Source organism: Varroa jacobsoni, unplaced genomic scaffold, assembly GCF_002532875.2.
Source record: "Varroa jacobsoni isolate VJ856 unplaced genomic scaffold, vjacob_1.0 scaffold_734, whole genome shotgun sequence".
Lineage (NCBI taxonomy): Eukaryota > Metazoa > Arthropoda > Arachnida > Mesostigmata > Varroidae > Varroa > Varroa jacobsoni.
The window spans coordinates 331945-347074 of record NW_019213636.1 but is presented as its reverse complement, the minus strand read 5'-3'; the positions used below and the strand labels follow the sequence as shown (position 1 = coordinate 347074).

General features: G+C 42.7%; 1 protein-coding gene across 5 annotated transcripts in view; it reads right to left on the bottom strand.

Moving 5' to 3' along the window:
- The window catches only part of LOC111263095 (electroneutral sodium bicarbonate exchanger 1), a 53958-nt gene that overhangs the window by 22548 nt on the left and 16280 nt on the right, over positions 1–15130 (bottom strand). The window contains exon 1 of one of the 5 annotated variants that reach the window (XM_022837892.2): positions 6809–8191. The exons of 2 other annotated variants lie outside the window; for them this stretch is intronic. The gene's annotated coding sequence lies outside the window, so the exon portion shown is untranslated. Of the gene's footprint in view, positions 1–605; positions 747–2293; positions 2557–6808; positions 8192–15130 lie in introns of those variants that run through there. 2 more of the 5 variants (XM_022837893.2, XM_022837891.2) reach the window with 2 other exon arrangements.

Here is a 15130-nt window from a genome sequence, read left to right as displayed (position 1 = left end):
ATTAGAAGCCAGGGGCAAGCTTATCAGCCAACGGTTGTATTTATGGTCCTAAAATTATATTTATGTATAATACATAGGTGAATTCGTAGAAAGCCATCTCTGTGGGTGGTTAACTCATTCGTACGAAATTGATCGCAACCTTGCACCGTTCAATAGGCTGCCAATATACCTATAGATGTACATAGAGATTACGGTAACTCGTCCTAAGCAAACTTCCGGCCTCACTACCGCCTAATTTTTGGTTTACGTCACACGTCTGAATCGCTCAACCATTGAAGATGCTCATTTCTTACTCAACGAAGCACTTTAAAAATGAAGACGTTGCTTTCCACTTCCATAACTTCGAGTATAGTAACTATATGACGCATGGGCATGAATGTACATTAGCGCACTTGGATACGACTGATATTGTCACTACCTGTTATCCAGTCAGAAGTGACGTAACTAAATTTGAGGGCAATCCGGAATTACGCAACTTAGTATTAATAACAGAATTTCATTTTTACAAATAGAAACCGTAACTGCATGTATTCGATAAACTTTAGCCAATAACTACTATATCCTAACTCTAGTAGTAAAAAATGATCGGATAGTAATTTACTGACGCTTTTAGGCGGAAAGTACTGCTTTCGACAGCGCGTTGGACTGCGTCTTGAAACGTCTTAAGACTCTCTTGCGATTGATTTGTCGCGGGAAGTCCCTTTAACCTCTATCTGTACCATTGTTATCGTGTTTGTTCATTCAGGTCCAATCTTACTTCTAAGCACGGTAGGCCACTTTCTATTGGCCTACAGCACAGTACTGCTCATCGATTGCGGTAACCGCGGCCAAGTAACCTCACCGTTACGACTGACTGACGTAGAGTATACGCATAAGAGGATCGATTGACGTATGTATGCAACGGTCAGATTGAACTGAACTCTTAGAATAATTTGGACTTGGCAATTTTCAGGTATCTTCAAACCCTGCTGTTTTTTCCTTTCTTTTTTTTGAAGTGCTTCTATCTACTCCTCGTCCTTGAGTCTGCTGCCGTATTAACCGTGTGCCCTGACTACCACTTCGCTTAGTGGGTTTTTGAAGAGGGCGTCTTGCTGGCAACGTAAGAAGACCAGAAGACGCCGGGCGTCTGCTCCTCTGCTCAGCTGCCTTTCGAGTGCGGTTCGAGTCGTTGTCACCGGCTGCAGCATAGCTCGGTATAGTTAACCTGTTTTATCTTTTACAGCATCTACGAGGAAGAACAGTGCCCGATGTGTGCCTTTTAGCGGTGTATCAAGTGCCGGTGTAGTGGAGGACAAGTGGAAACCACAAATAACTTTCATAAAAATCACAAAACAACGACGCCATTTGCATCAAAACAGCACTACACTCAAAGAAAACACGAGCAACTGATCTTAAAAGCACTATCTCTCGTCGTCGTAAGACATGCTTGAAGCAGGTGATGCGTGAGCAACAACCACTTAACTTATTGGTAAAGAGGAATCGGTAATGGCGAAGCATAGATGTCCTTGGAAATAGTTTTTTTTTTTCTACAAGTACGTGGCATTTATGATCGACATCTTGAGTCGATCCATTACACAGGACCTGAAGAAATTTTATCGATGTTTCTACGCAGTGATGTCTAACTAATTTGAATAGGTTGGATATATGCAAGTTATTTGTAAGTAGAAGCAAACTAGACTACCTCACTTAATTGCAAAACAAATAAATGTAGTATTTTATATTCTGAAGTTCATGTTGCTTTAACACGTTTGCGTCACTCTAGACCGTCGTCCCAAGCAACCGTTGAGGTATCCGTATTTTTAAAATTGAAATATATTTTTTTTTAACTGAACGCTGTTCTCTTTGTCAACTATAAACGTGACTTTTACCTATAAACACTTCACGTTCTAATTGACGTTTCCATCCAATGCTTTTTGATGAATGTAGCACAGATAAATTCAGGCAGCATACGGTAAAGCAGCATACTTGAGGATTTCTCTCTCAAGTAAACCTAGGTTGGAAAATTTCAGGTCTACACAAATCAGCAACTTTTCATAATACACACACACACACCAACATCCCGTATGCCAACAGTATTCAACATTACGGTCAGCCCACTATAGACTTCCGCTCTGGGCTTTCCACCTCCAGGGTCCTCAGCATCACCATACGCACCAGCATATAACAGCTCTTAGTAAGGTTTGCAGAAGATGTATGAAAGACAGCAACGTTTGTTTACACTGAACGTCAGCTAAATAAAATTACAGTGTTGTTCTTGAAATAAATTGGATACGCAAGATTATTAAGCAATTACCTTCCCCACCGTCGACGCTGATAGAGCTTCTAGTGACCCTGAAACCGTTCGCGATTCGTGAACTTCCACGGCCGTTGCTGCTTTCCCAGGAACTCAAGTGTCGTTCGACGGCAAAGCGTGCTAGATGCAAATGCGTCTTCATCTGTATCCGTCTTTTCTGCCGCCGCTTTTAGACATAGCGGTGCGTTAGCAATGCGCAGCCCGCCACCACCTCCTACTGAGTCATTAGTCTGCACAGGAAAAACACCGTTTGTCGAGTACGGGTCAAAAGAATGAAAAGCAAGAAAGCGGGACGACAATTTTGTGACAGTCCGCTCGAATCATTCACCTCACCTAGTTACTGAGGAGCCTAGTGACGGACAAGGATAACGCCAAATGCTTACCCCTAGTAGACGCCAGCCGTAAAGTCGATAGTGCTACGAAGCAAAGAGGCGAAATTTTGTTTGTACTAACCCTTTTTTTTTCTCTCTATAAGTGGGCCATTAGAAATAGTGGTACATACCAATCTCATAACATAAGGATTGAAAATTTCTTAAAGCGCTTTGTGTTTTCAAATTGTAAAGAGAGCCATCATGCCTCTCATAACGTACGGTTGGTTAAATGGCTCGATAAATGGCTATGAACCTGAATAGCTCTATACTTCGCCGAACTAGACCATAAGGGAAATGCGGTCTTTTTTAAAATTCGAATCCTTCCGTTAAACTATGAAGAATTTCGAGCACACCTTGTTCCTTCTAATCTATTCTCAACCTATTAGTTAGCAAGAGACAATCTTCAGATGTAGCGTTCTATGTATTATACACGGTCGTACGTGAAGTACCGCAAATATCGTCATTCGTAATAGTATACAACCGAATGTCTTTTGCCTTTCACACAGAACCCATTCAGGGCATACCCGTTCTGTCCCTTTCTATCCATCCTCATTTGGGTTCTCGTTATTATTAGTAACCTACTAACCGTATCTGTTATCAAACTTAGAACAACTGTTTTCTAACGGCAGCTCACCTTCTGCTTCGAAACATCTTAAATAATCGGAAGGTGAAACTATCATAGTCTCCGTAAGTCTCCGTTTTCGCCAACGCAGCAGTCCGACCGTGCACACGCTTTGTTTACTCGATGGGACGTCTGTGAACGCAACGCCTATGCTATTTACCACTTGACTGAGCTAGAAAAAAATATACAGTCTCTATTTGATATTTAGCACAGACAAAACTTCCTGGCCATTCACAAGCTGCTTTGTGACATTTTGCTTCTAATCCCGCATTCATCGTTCCTTTATAATTTGTAATGTGTTTTTTTGTCTGTTTATAGGCCGCCGCTGTGCGCCTAGAACAATGTCAATAGTTGCGATTTAAATAGGTTTCCTTTGTTACGTTCGCTGCTTGAACGTGGAGTCGCACGAAAAAAATACGAAAGCGTTGAGTACTCAATCCTGTTCGGCCTGAATGCCTAAAATAACATTAGCCATTATATTGTCAAACAGAAATAGCACGAACAACTAATCACGGCGGTCGAGGATACGTCTTCACCATAGCTCCCTCGAACAGTATTCCCTCACAAATCATTTCTTTAACGCTAATAAACGTAATAATATGCTAGTAGTAATCCAGGCGGCCACCTATTTGACTTCTCAACTTGACGCGCACGGTCGTGCTTTGCTTAGTAAATTCCTACTATGATCCGCAGTATAATTTCATTGTCATATATTAGAAATAAAACTGTGCATCCGGCTGTACCATTAAGCCTGATTCTGCACATCGAATCCTTTGCCGCCACGCGAGAGAGACGTTTTTGCTATGATTATCACTACAGTGTTCGACATTAAGAACAATAATCAGTGACGCAACATAACGGAAGAAAATATTAACGTCACGCTAACCCTCAGCGTAAGCTTGGCCAGTATTCTAGCCCGAAATCAATCGCCCGTCAATCCGAGACCGCCCGGCGTTGTGACAGATGTTATAGGGCCGTTGCGATCTCTTTGCTCGCCCCAAATGCAGTGCTAGCTTGATCTGAGGTAATAGCCACTTTTGTGTCTGGGGTCACGCAATGAGCGCGTGTCATGCTTAAATTACACCTATTTTTTCGAGCTTTAGGCCCGGTATTGCCGTCCAGTACCAAACGAAGCATCTCTCTATACTCGGATTCGAACCTAGCGTTAATAAAGTTGGCAGACAAATACGTTACCCGCTAAGCTACCGTCAGTCATCGCCGTCAACCCGATAATACGGAACCGAAGTGAAAATACTATTGTACCTGTTTGCACATTATTTTCTATAGCGGCAGCAATGATCAATGTACTATCTCACTCGATCTACTCATTATACTAATATATATTATCAAATAAAAGATTTGTAAACCTTAGGAACTTCTACGCTAGGTCATTGAAACAAACTTAATACTTGTCGTGTTACGCAGCGGAGGCCATTAGATATTGGCCTGATGCCATTTTATTATAAAAATAGAGTTATTTAGCTGAATAGCTTCCGTTCTCATGCCGACAAATACAACTGATTATCGACACATACACACAGGTTCACAGCACATACATTTTAACATCAGTCCTTACGTTACTTTTACTGCTATTGCCGAGTTAGCATCTCTGGAGTGGAAGGCTAACGAGAGAACATCGACGAACCGATTCTTCTCAATTACGTAACTTGAACAGAGTACACACCGAATGCGTCAAGTACTTGAGCATCTCCCAACTCAACGCGTCTTTTTTACGGCTAACGCTAGTACAGCCATCGTCTTATGTGGTTGTGTTCTTGCATGATACATAGACGCTTTCATAGTTTTTCGGCGATATTTGCGCCTCTTGACAATAATCTGATAGTGATATATCCAAATAGGTTATATTTGGATTTATTGACGTCGATAGGTCGGCACAGCGGCGTGTGCCAAATAACTACCTGCGTTAGAGGGCACGAGACGACGCCAACCTGATCAGGAACAGCGCAAAGCTTCCGTGAGTGCTAGGGCAGAAACTAGGGCAGTAGAAAAAAGAAAGCGACATCATATACCCAGCTACTGCGTGCATATGCAGTCGAAGACAAAGACGACTTGGCCGTTGTGTTTCCAACAGGAGCATCCGCAGCATACACTACATTAAAATCTTGGGAAAAGCGTACGCTCCTAAGACGAGGGATGGGCTAAGAACAAGAAGAGACGATTTCGACAACTGTTCAGCAAACGTGTCAAAAGGCGCGAGGCAGAGGATCGACAATGCGTCGTTTCAACGATAATCTACATATACGATAAAATCTAATTGGCCAATAGGAAACTGTAAGCAAAGCTGCTACACAGATGATAGTTTCAATTAAAAACTGAATATCTTCTATCCTCTACAAACGTTGTTCTACTAAAACCAAGAAGGTTAACAGGAGCTGCGTTCGAATAATATCTATATCATAAAGCAGCGCGGTCGGCATATCCGCTTTTGGACTACAGTTTTTACTTTTTACCGCACCTTCTACTGATTCCGCTGCAGGGAATAGATCAGATCAACTCAGTAGCATGCCCACGTCAACTATTACTATTATTAAAGGAGACACGGAGACGCAATGAGCTGGCGAGACGGAGCATAGAAGACGATAGAATGAAATAATAAATCAACCACGATCATTTCTCCGTTGTTGTGCCGGTAGCGCATGAACAAAGACGCTAGATATAGATATACATGGGATCGCACTCGTAGCGCGAGAACGCTTCGGGTTGTTTTAGACGACATCGTCGGCAATTTTTATCGAAACATTACACAACGCCGCTAGAACGATACGACAGTCGAACAGCCGGAGACGGCCTGTTCGTCGAATGAATTTACTGGCGGAGTTTTGATCATTATATTCCGCTTTTATTCCTCTGCTGCTGAGATAATAATCATCGTGCAGCATTCCCATTGTTTCTTCTAGGCCTTTTTTTTCTTTTTTCCTCTATGGCGATCGCTTAACGAGATAGAACGCTGCCGCATACCTTCCCATTGGCGACAACTCAAATAGCACAGACGCAAAAATGTGTATACGAAAATAACGCATGCACGTAGAAATGGACTGGTGTTGACGTGCTGTTGTGCACGTCATGAATTCGCATTCTAGTGAAGCGCGTCATGGCACGAAGGGGATATAGCATTGGGAAGATGCTGCATGAAGATACAGATAAGCGTATTGGTAGAGAACAAGGAAGCGTTTGTTGGTTCGCATACAAAACGAGAAATGAACCTGGCACATCGTGGGACGAGCCAGACGTCGTTTTACTGCGCGAGACGCCGGCAAGGGACGATAGAAGCCGGTACCAATTGAACCACCACCATGATGTCGACCCTAGTGCTATTTCCTGTTTATGTGCCTCTATTACATACAGTTGGAGTTATCAATACGCTTATTTAATTTAAAGAGCGTGCCGCTAGTTTCATTACACTGAGTAGACCAGCTGCACCCTAACCTGTGAGACATTGTATTGTTCCATTATACCTCCTGATATTTATCTTTATTCTTAGCAACCTTGCTACATACCTACCTTACTCCGAGATTGATCGTTATCCAGAATATTTAGTGTAAATTTTCACCGTTCCGAAATGTTTGCAATCACACAACATAGATAAATGTATTTTTTTTCCCTATTACGCTTCTAATTAAAGCACATAACGCACTGGGTCCGACTACAGTCTCGATGGGCAACAGATTTGCAAGTAACGCTGCGTGGTGACCCACTATAGTAAGCGCCCAGGTGCACGCACGCTCCGAGAACCGCAAGCGAGTTTTGAGCTCTCTCTCCCAGCTCTGCGTGAACTAGCTCGGCGAGAGCCGACGACTAAGCACCAGATTTGCTGGACTGTCCTTAACATGATGTTGTTCTCTTTCTAAAACCGTTCCATCCGTCACTCACGCGCACCACGTCAACTCATCAGCACTGTAAGTGCACACTCACAGGCGAGCTAAGAGCACGCTCGCCTTCAAGCGATGAGCGTTAACATGATCAACAGGGCCGCAACAGCAGCCATTGTAACATATCACGGGGCCAGCATAGGCAGGATCTTAGCTGCTGTGGTGGTATTTCGAAACACTTATCCACAAACTTGAGCGCTGCCCCTGCCAGCGATTAATGATTCGGCCTTTCTAACCGCGCATAGCCCGGATGCGTCCATCGTTTTTCAACAAAAAAAATCTTGTAGCGTAAAAAATCAGTTGCTGCCAACAACATTGGCTCGCGGCCGACCCTCTCGTCAGTCGAACGTTCCAAGCCTCCGCGGCCGTCTACACTGGCGCCAACAAGAAGTCACCTTCGTCGTCATCTAGAATCATTTCTGACCTTTGAAGCGTTGAAGTCATAACTACTTAGTCGGCCTATAAAGTCACTGCCGGCTGAACAGATTCTCTCCGCGGACAGATTTCCGCTGGCACACGAAGTAGTCGCTGTTGTATGTAGCTCAATGTCTATTGTGATGGTCATGGTAATAACCATAACGGTGGTAAAGGAGTTGAAAATGGTTTTTCCAACGTTGAATAAGATAAACGATGTACGCGTTCACGTCAGTGCAACGTCGATGCCGCTACGCGACCGGGTTCCTCCCACCACGCCTGTTGGATAGACAGTGGACGTATTGAAAAAAATGATGCCGAGATGCTGTACGAATATTTTTTGTCCTGTGCTAGACGTCTGCTCTCCCTCAGACCACCCCCTCCGCCCTCGATTTGACCTGCTGGTTATACAGCTGATTGTGGCGACCATAGTATGTTGATGTCTTGTGCCCTGCCCTCTGCTAGTGCCTAACTGGTAACTGGCATGAGATCTTAAGATTTAGGTTGTCGAAGTTTTGCTTTTACGAAAAGATGGCGGAAAATAGACCAACCGCATTTCTGACAAACAAAATGGTGAGATACATAGGGATGATAGAAAAACAAAGCGAACTTATAATAAACATTATGAATGTTCAAATAACAATGAGGTTGGCTGCATTATTTTCTGAATGCACCGTTTTACGGCTCAATGCACAAACTAACAGTGCATAAAGTTTTCACTTTTCAAAAAATTATTGTTTGTCCTAACATACAAACAAACACAAAGTAATTTGTTTGCTTATGTCACGCTAAGCTGTGACCGTACCTAACGATCGTGATGCTACAGCGCAGTAGGGGGGGCTATTGTTAAATTAAAGCTGAATTATTGATTCAAAGTTAAATGTTTGGCTTTAAGAAATTTCTTGCTTTTTTTCTACTGCCATTGAAATGCAAAAGGCAATTCATTTAGTTGTCTATTCATCTACCAAGATTTACGTTCTCAGCGGGGACTGTTCAACCCTTGGCCACATCTGCAGCAGCATCTTCAGTAAGAAGATTGTCGTTAGCGTCGCTCTACAGCGTGTGATTAACTGCATTGCCTCTTGAAACCGCTGCGGTAAGACCGATCTTCGCTGCCTCACCAACGACTGTTGCGGTTCTCTGTATAGAACAGTAGCTCGGTAGGTGCAAGCATAGATGCAGTCTTTTTTTCGTCTATTTATAAACGCGTCGCCTATCACCGACAGCAGCTAGGGCGACAGGCGCGGAAACTGGCCGTAACCAGCCAAACGAAGAGTTCAAGTAGCCTAAAATAGCTAGCAGTTGTATGGGTCAGGCGAGCCGGCTACTCGGCCAGTGCCACATCGAATATAGATAGCTTGCGTTTGTTCCATATCTGTTTACGTTTCCAATCGTTCGACCCAGAACTACAACTGCTGATAATACCGTTGAAGACATTATTTGAATGTACGAAGAGGCAGCAAACTCAGCTACGAAGAGGTCCTGCTTCAATGACAACACTCATGGTTTTTTCGTAACTAAGCTCTTATTTATTCATCAAACGCGACTGTATCGTTAGGTCAGAGGATAGCGTTAGAAATTACGTGCTGTCGTATACAGGCACTGCCAAGCATTCAGTGAGTGATTTCTTTTTTTTTTTTACTGCCAAACCTTGCACGACACGCTAATAGCGAGGCTTGCATTTAACCGTTGGTCCGGATAAATCAAACTGGGCCGAATGGCGCCAAAAGTCGAATCTCGCAGGGCTCATAATCGTACCCATCATTAATTGTAATCCACATCTAATGTACGTCTATAATTATATATTGTAGTCGACAATTTAATAAGTATTAATTTATGGTTTTGATCGATGAGTGCCGGTACAGGCCAACTCAGATCCAAGTAGAGATCTATATCGTCGCACGTTCGTAGCATCGACTCCGTTGTTTCTTTAACGCACGAACGACCATATATGGTAGTTTTTCGTGATTTTATTGATTCATTTACGCCACACGGCGGTAGAGATTTGGCACACCTGCCAAATCCGCACTACTGATAACACCCCAGAGAGGCGTCTATCTTTGTAGGTCCAGCATCGATTTAATACACTTATTTGTATCATGGGATTATCTCACGCGTAATATAGCCAGACGCAGCTTGCACGACACGCACTAGTATTACGACTATGGGCTGCTTGTTTGGCAGAAGTTATGGCGGAATCGTGTTGAGTGTTAGTTCTGTCCAGATGTCCGGAAAGGTGCGGATCTAATCAGAGCTCGAGAATGGCGGTCGTTTTGTACATAGACATATATATATATATATATATATATAATGCATGAAACCTACCAAGTTCGTGTATTCCTATAATTTAACGAGTCCATATATACTGTGAACAGCAAGAGAAATGCAGTGCTTGAAACGCCGTAATGAATCGTGAGCATCGATTCTGGCATGGGAAATTTCTACCTCTTAAACACGTAATTATAATATCTTTGAACACACTGAGAACTTTCGCTTTCACTGGAAGCTTGAATAGCTTTGGAGCGAAGAAAAAGCTGAGCTCCGTAAAATCTTGCGTCATATATGCCTTAGCCATAATGGGCGTCATATTCTGAGACCTAGTCCAACGTGTAAACAATCCGTGTCCAAAATTACTTCGTCGTCTGCCAGCTCATCCGTATGTGCCTCGACGATAAAAATTTACCTTTTGAAATTTGGCTTATTTTCGCTTCAGCTTTGAATGGATGTTCCATACGGCACCGGTATATAGCTCTGACAACATCGTACGCTGTAATCCGAAAGCCAATTTCAGCAAGGCCTCTTCGGAGAGCTTGAGGGGTTAATAGAATACCGAACCAAAAGGTAAACTCTCGCAGAACGTCGACTGAATATGTCGATTTTGCACTTTGACTCGTCGCTTTTCATAGGTAGTCCAGGTAACCGTACAGCTAAAGGCCATATCGGAGATCTGCTCTCAATGGTCTAGAACCAAACAACGCCTCAAGCGACCCATCGTGTTCTATTGTGTCAAACAGAATCGGCCAATGCACTTGCAAATGGAACTCAAACGATCAGAATAAACCGCACGGAGTACTTGTCGCTACCGTAAAACATCTTACTAGCTACCCTCCATTTCCACGTTAATATGCGTGTCGAGGAAGCAGAAGTTCAACAGACTATTTCTGTCTAACACGCTGCTACCTCACCGTCATGGGAACAAACAATAGTTTGAGTTGTACGACAGAGTTGCACGAATCTATTTGCTTAAAACATGACTAAAAACGTTTTTGTTGTTTAACGTTCGGCATTTAAGCCGTTCGGCATCACTTCTGACGGTTGGCTCATGCCAGCACGGAACGAAGTGTGTATACGCCCGTATTTGAACTTGGATAATCACGTGCCTCTAAGTTTAATAGACAGACACGTTACCCGCTGCGCTATTACGGGGCTCAAAACATCGCTAGTTTAAGTTAACCTGTATGCAACTACAGTGCCGCAAAAGCGGGTTATTAAGCAAATTGGGAGAGTTTCACTGACATCATTGCAATGATTTTTGTTGATTCTGCAAGAACGCTTCAAGTTAGCACGTCACCTATGTTTATTATTAGTCCTAATAATATTCACTTTTACTAAATTGAAATTTTGGATCAATGCGTAATAGGCAAAAAGTTATGACCCTAGCAGTAAAATCTCCTAAAAAAATAGGTCTCGTAATGCCGGCCAGGGGTTCGTAGACCTTAGCTTGTTTTTAAATCGATGTTTTTCGTCTGCTAACGACAGTCTGACTGATTATTCGTGAAAATTCTGCCAAGAACAGTGTTACACGTATCGAGATCAGCTTGTTTCCTGGCACAATACTGGTGGCTTTCGCATATCCATGCTGCTTGCTTAGACTAATTTAGGTCATAGGTCGGATGGACACTGCGCACGTTATCAAAACTGGGCTGGTCACCCCGGCCGTGCGCACGATGAGCGGTAACTAACGCAGCCGTATGGACAATTTCATTGAAGGCGAGTTCCCCTAAGTTGCTCCAGATCAGTTAGTTACTGCGATGATCGAATGGAAAACGAAGTGAGAAAATGTGAACCACTTGATGGTAGTCATCGGTAGCCTCCGCCGAGACATTTTTTAACCAGATATTCGTAGCATAAGTTAGCGAAAAAGCACCAGCTTTCTATCTACGAACGAGATAAACGAGGAACGCCTTTTAGACGTGTATGAATAAGGGAAATAGGCTACGGCGTAGGCTCGCGACGACGACGACGGAGGAGGAGGCGGCGGCTGGGAAAATGTCGCACGCCCTCAAAGACTGATCACGAGACTTAACGTAATTTGAGCAGTCAGTATAAAGTCATACAAGGTCTATAGCCGGTCTGCAATCTAAACTGGAAATACATATTTAGATAGCTGATAGCGCTACTGTTCTACAGATGACGATCGCGATGGAAGATCTCAGCTGATTCGGTCAACAGCTAAAGCGGACAAATCTGAAGCGAAGGAAGTGGCAATTACTGGAAATATCACTATTCGTGCGCATCGCTACTCATATAATTTATACTGTGAGCTTACTTGAGCTTCTATACGGTGTCGGAAATACAAATGCGATGACTTGCGTAACACATAGAAGATATACAGTGCTTTTCCATTTGTGATGGCGCAGTGGGTAATGTTTGCCTCTTAAACTTAGGGACAGGTGGTTGTGTACTCTCAGACTGGACGTACACTCACGCCGCTTTCTGGCGCCTGAAGTAACATCAAACGGCGTAAATACTGGACGTAAAATACGTGAAGCAAATATCATCGATCGATAGAAAGTACTAATTATAGTTGATATGCACAGAAGATACATGACGGTTCTGGCCGATTGCTGAAGCACTACTCAAGACCTTCAGCTCAGTATTAAACACATCCCATTTCGCCGGTAATTATATTTGTAATGAAAAGCAACTGTCAGCTACTTGCTAATAGCTTTAACCTCATGGTTTCTCCCAGAATCTTTGATGCAAGACATGTTGAGGACACTTACTGATACGCCAAAACTGAGCAGAATTGTTCATTAGTACCTCTGAAATATATACCTATTAGCCGTCTTGGCGTTTGAAGTAGAAAAAGTTTGTGAGTGGCAGCGGGGCGCTGTTTTCTTTCTTCTTCTCTTATGATTCTCTTCTCTTCTGATGATGAAAAAATTCTCTTATGAATGTATAACGAGCTACAAAGATATGCCATTTTCGATCGACTACAGAAGCCGTTTTTACGACGCCAAACAGATAAACAATCACTTAATAATTTACATACACGTATTAGATAGGCAAGTTGATCGGCTGAGTCGTTCCGCCTGTTGCGTTCCGCATCGGCCGTACGTAGAAATATCCATCTATTTTTGAAGCAGCAAATCGTCCATGAAGGCTTTGGCAAATACGAAAAGCTTCAGGCTTAACAAAAGGAGTAAGAAATTAATGGTTGATTTTTTTCTATAATTTAGTACTAGAATAATTATTCAGTCGCTATTGATATATCTGACGAGATTGCTCGCGTTAAATTGATCAGTGAGTATAGTTATTGTTGCTTTCCGCATGGTCTGCGTCAGCGTGCGTCTGTTATCTTTTGACATCTCTGACCAACTTACGCGACGTATCCACATGTGCCCAGTAAAATAGTGACATAAAAACATATCAAAGGTGTATTCAATTTCAGAACAATCTAACTAACACACCAGGGTTTGTTTGCTGCAAGCTGTAGACTGGGTTTACAAGCTAAGTATATATCCGATCAGCAGCGTCAAATAGCTGATCTACTGCCGAAAGCAAACTGACGATTATAAGGTACACACTTCAAGATAATGGAATAACTCCGCGATAAAAAAGCGTTTCGCAGATATCCCAATTCCTACTCCCAAATTTGCTTAACAGATGCCTCTAATATATATCAACCCATTAAACATATCTGACAAGCACTACGTTTGGTATTTAGTATAAAATACGAAAATGTGTTGCGTTGCAGTCTTTCCTTCCTCGTATCTATCTCCCTGATCGGTGGAATAGCATTTGCTTATTCCCTTTCATATCCATAGTGATATTTTTGTCTTCTAACGCTCCACTTTGAATTTTCAACACTTTTTAAGAACAGTCTATTTAACTGTTCAATCTGTGTGTGCTGGCACATATTGTAGTGATATCTATGTATACGGTCGTACTGCAACGCGCAAATAATGGAAGTTCTCATAACGGAGAGGCGGCCCTCGATGTCAGAGCTCGTTCGACTGTTTTATTGTTTTTATTAGAAAAAATCGGCTTGCTTTTTGCTTTTTTAAATTCAGCCTGCTATAGAGTAAATCGATAGAAGGAGGGCTGCGTCACTGATGGCCGAAAGGTAGTTAGTTACCCTAAGTAAAAGCAATCACAGAGTGCGCGATCCATGCTGTCAGCATGGAATCTGATGCGGAGCATGTGTGCTCACTGTCCGTCCGATCGGCTAAACCGATGGCCGGTTTAGACAAACAGGAAAGTGTATAAAGTGCTGCCTGCACAAAACGGTGGAGGTAGCCCACCCCAGTTACATCAGTCGATGTAAGTAATCGATTAACTGTTATCTAGATGGCGCTGTCCGTCTCTAGGCCGGTTGGCTCTGACAGGACACGTTGCTCCAGGATTTTTTGAGGGTTCTCCGACACCGCCAAATCCGCTGAACCCTTCATAACTTCTCTGTCTTTTTTGAGCCTTCACTCTTATACACTTAACAGTGTACACCTAATCCAGTGTATTTTTTTCCCTGATTTTCTTCGATCAACTAAATACGACTGCGAGGACGTAATTCTGTTCGGCTATGTTCCCGCTTCCATTCGCACTAATGCGGCCGGCAACAATCACAGAGTTAGGCAGAAACTCCGTAGTATCATATATATAATATCATGCTCTCTATTCACGTAAGCTGCACTCCTAAACTCTTTCAAATTGGTATTATGTGTTAAACCTTAGTATATAGATAAAGTATGCTGGTTACAAAAAGCTCTGCTAATTATGCTTTGGCTACAGGTTTTATAATAAACGCCGAACTCTGCGGTTTGTACAGGACCCGGGCGGTGGGATAGAACACTTTTTGGACGGGAACTGCTATAGGTTGTTAATCAGAGATTTTAGATAAACTTGGCTGACAAAACTTTGTGCAGCTGTTTAACTTATCGTTCAAAGTCCAACACCGACAAATATTTTACAAACTATGTCTAAAGTAGTATAGGGTGAACGTGTCCTGCCTCGTGTTTTTCATCGTTTTTTTTTCAAATTATTGTTTATTAACGGCCAAATGGTATAAAGCTGTTTTGTTGTCCTGCGTGATTGTTGTCCGTCTGGATCAGATAAACGGGAACGGTACTCCTACTTTGAGCTTCAACGATAGCTGTGTCCAGTAAAAAAAGAAATGTGTTTGTGGCGATGACTTCTGCCAGTGCCAAAAGACTATGGAAATAAGCCAGGATATTCCCTCAATGTACGATGAGGATCCTAGACTTTTAACCTACGACTTATCTCTTACAACGGTGTTTTTCTACCGTGTTTCACGACTATC